This window comes from Cyprinus carpio, chromosome A20, assembly GCF_018340385.1.
Source record: "Cyprinus carpio isolate SPL01 chromosome A20, ASM1834038v1, whole genome shotgun sequence".
Classification (NCBI taxonomy): Eukaryota; Metazoa; Chordata; class Actinopteri; order Cypriniformes; family Cyprinidae; genus Cyprinus; species Cyprinus carpio.
Window position 1 is genome coordinate 8695956 of NC_056591.1, and position 3885 is coordinate 8699840.

A 3885-nucleotide genomic window follows, 5' to 3' on the forward strand; every position below is an offset into this window, starting at 1 on the left:
TTTAAAAATATTGTGCATAAACAATAATGCCAATAAAGTCCTTTAATTTGAATAGAGAGAAACAGAAAGACTGTGTGTATGTGTGGGAGAGAGATTGAGATGTCCTCACTAATAAATCAAATAAATGTGTATTTAATGTGTAAGAAAGATTGTGTTCTTGGCATCTCAGAGGGATAGAGAAAGTGTGTGTGTGTGTGTGTGTGTGTGTGCGCGTGTGTGAGAGAAAGAGTTTTCTGAATTCCTGTCAAGTCAAATGAGTAACCAGTTGAAAACAAATGCAAAACATAAAAACACACTTACTTCTAGCTGTCAATGCCATTATGGTGCGGATTTTCTGTCCTGCACATCCTCCTTTGTGACGGAACACCTTCATCAGGGCATCAGTGTATTTGTCCAGTTGACCAATGAATTTTGATATCAGCGGAACAGTTGTTATACGCATGAACTCCAAGTTGACCTGAAAAAAGATGAAAAAGGACACAAAAGAATATATTTCACCTTAAACAAGATGTGTTAGTGTATAAATCTGCACTTCCGTTTCAAACAACACTTAACTACTTACTTCTCCAATTTCAAACAATGCTGGCCATCTGTTTCGGACCTCTGTAATCATTGGCTCCTGAAGAATGTCTTGTCGTCGGTATGAGAAGGTACGCTGCATCTTTTCCTTGATAACGGTCTCGTTATTCTTTTTTTTTTACCTCGGTCAATAGAGCAACCCTTTCCACCTCCAGGCTGTCATTGGTTTCACCTCTCGGATGGTTTGGACAGAAATTAACCTCTGCCCTCCGTGGCTGTTTTATGTTTGCAGCTGGTTTTCCCTGGCTTTTCTGTTTGTTTTTAAGTGAGTTGACTGTGACTTCTGGGTGTCCAGCTCGGCCAAGCTTGGTGCGGAAGTTCATCATCTTTATCTTAATATAGTGCTTCCATCCACAACACCCAGTCCGTGTTCCGTTCTCACGCAAACATGGATGGGGTTTGTATCAAGGCCTCAGCAACTTTTTCAAACTGATTGTCCTTTGGATATGCTGTATACTTGATTATTTCTTCTGCAATGCCTTCAAGAATATCAGATCTGAGTTTGGGCGTAAGAGATAGGAGAGTTCCACTTGCATTGAATTCATCATTTCCTTTCTGGAGCTGCATCTCGGCACAATATGAAAATCGTGGCACTACAAAATCTTTAGGCCAAGTGCAAGACCGGGAGTCAGGAGATGACAATATGACAGTATCATTGCTGCTACAGGAGTCAACAGATGCTGAATCACTTGGTTCTTGTGACGAGGAGCTGCAAGATACATTGGAGGGAGTAACTGGGATTGTGGAGCAGTTATCTTTAGTGGATGGAGCTGAGGATATTGCGGAGGTGGTAGCCTCACAAGATAAGTATACCACTTTCAAAGTACTGCGATCTTGAATATCAGAAATTGATAAGAGGTTCATGAATTCGTTTCCAAAGTCTACGTCTTTGTATTGAAGCCTAAACTGCTCTGTTACTCCAAAGAAGGTCTTAATTTCAAAAGCCAATTCATCCACAGAAGACGGTATTCCGGATTTAATGGTTAGTTTTCTTGCATCATCTTCACTTCCAAAAAGGACTCTGAAGCTAACTGGTCCTGCCATCCTGATTTTTTAATCTAGAATGCAGACCCAAAAAACATAGGAATTGTCTTATTAATAAATAAAACATTGATGTTAAAGTTACTACATTCTTTTAAAAAAGGTACTGAAAGTCTTATAAATAACACCTTTGATGACGATGTGTCTCTTCAGGGTTACCATACGTTTGGAACAAACTGTATAGGCCACAAGTGGATAGCTCTGCATATAAACAGGGATACCGGCAATTCCGACCATAGTGGAAATGTTTCAGCCTAAAATGTTTTAGCAATTCATACCGGGTAGATAATGAAATGTCACACGCTTTGCATGGCCACATTCACATATCTGTGAACAAAGACAAAAGAAAAAAAATCAGTTACGTTCAAATATTAAAGAATCAACATAAATAATTTAATTTATACTTGATTTTACTGTAAGTCAAAATACAGCTACTACTACTAATAATAATTTATTAATAACTTTTTTATAACAATGAAATAACTACATAGGTCCAATTTATAAGAAACTATGGTTGATTGCAAGATGATATTAGGCTGTTCATGTCTGTAAAATATGTTTTTAAATATGTTTTTAACTATGTATGTTATGCTTTTTTATGTTGAATCATATAACATTCAAACTGAGATTAATTGTTCATAATCAGATGTATTGATTCTTCTATGTATTAAAAAACAATCTTTGTAGCATACATACAAGGTCTAGGAGGTTGTCCCACCATTTAGATGTAAGAAAAGATGCTTGATGTATCTGAAAAGGAAAAAAAATGGTTTTAGTTAGAAACAAAAGCATACTTTTGATTATGAAATTACAAAGCCAGCATTATATTTTTAGAGAATTATTAGAATAGTACTGTCATTTACTAATTGCAGTAGTTTATAACTGTCTTTATTTGCCGTCAAACGTTAAACCACAGAACAAGAGCAGACCAACAGCAAAAGACACAGACGGGGTAAAACCATGGTTCACATAGAACACCCGACCAACTGGCAGCTGTTGGAAGTTATCCATGTACGATTTAAATACATTTAAAATTGCAGTTGGTTTAGTAATCGTTTAATGACACATCGCTATTTTAATCTTTAAACAGTTAACACCTAAAACCATTTTTTCCTCTCGGATTTAACTTAAGCTATGCACGTGGCCAAAGTTCTAAGTTATGTTATTCAGGTCAGAAAATACGGAAATTAATATAACGTTAAACCAAAAATAAATACGCATCCCAGTTACTTTTAATTATACTGTCTAGCTGAAAAAAGTAGCTTAATGGGAAAGTAGATAAAGTTAGCTTTTATAAGAACCATGTGCAAGTTAGTTAGCTACCATAAGTGGAATAAATGCAAATTGATAGTCAGTGCATTGATACAGTTTAATACGATATCAACAGCAGTAATAACACACATATATATATTGAAAGCAGTCAACTTTTATACGATGAATATATATGTAACTTGCCTTGCAATCAGGTTGATCCAAGAAGATGATCCGATGTAAGATGGCGAGGAGAACGGTGTTTTTTTTTCAACTGCCTCTGCCGCGCGCGGGTTGCTGCATTTTCTTTTTTTTTTCATGTGCATTGCCATAGACATGTGTATGTGCAGTACCGCTCCCTACCGACTGGAGTATGGATAATTTCCGCCTCTAAACAATTCCATTGCCCATAAATTATATGCAAACCAATCTCATAAAATATAACTTATAGGATCTGGCTCGTTCCACAGCTAGATATATTTAAACCATATTCATAATTGTTAACTGATTAAATCGAATAGTTTTCAGAATTAACCAATTTACATGGATTCTAAGCAATTTGACTACATACATTTTGAAAATATTATTATTTAAATAAAATCAAAAGGATGCAAATACATAATTATAAAAAATAAAAAAAAAAATAATATTTTATTCTAGTAATGTAGCTGTATTATTTACATGTATGGTATAAAGGCCCATTTTTACGGTCTGAAAAAAAAAGAAAAAAAAGAATGTTGTTTCCTCAAATATTGGCCCTTATAGCTCAGTTAAGCTTAGTTTTCTTTACACACTATTGAAATTCGATGTATAAACCTGAAGAGAGACATTTTCAGTTAAATTTAAATTCATTTGTATGCCATTGTTCACAATAAATATTATTCCTGAACTGTTTTAGAGATAATATTACAATAAATATTTATAAAAAATTTTATTGTTATGTGCTTTTGTCATTTTATTCATTTTTTTTTTTTCATTTAATATTTATATTTAATTTCAGATTTATTTCTGTTA

The 3885-nt window shown here is 34.4% G+C and overlaps 1 long non-coding RNA gene across 1 annotated transcript; it reads right to left on the minus strand.

Moving 5' to 3' along the window:
* Positions 1–979: 979 nt before the first annotated feature.
* LOC122148949 lies at positions 980–3030 on the minus strand. The gene is made up of 3 exons (XR_006162742.1): positions 2317–3030; positions 1749–1947; positions 980–1637 (listed from the first exon to the last, which is right to left on the minus strand). It is a non-coding gene; the product is annotated as an uncharacterized LOC122148949 (long non-coding RNA).
* Positions 3031–3885: the final 855 nt, after the last annotated feature.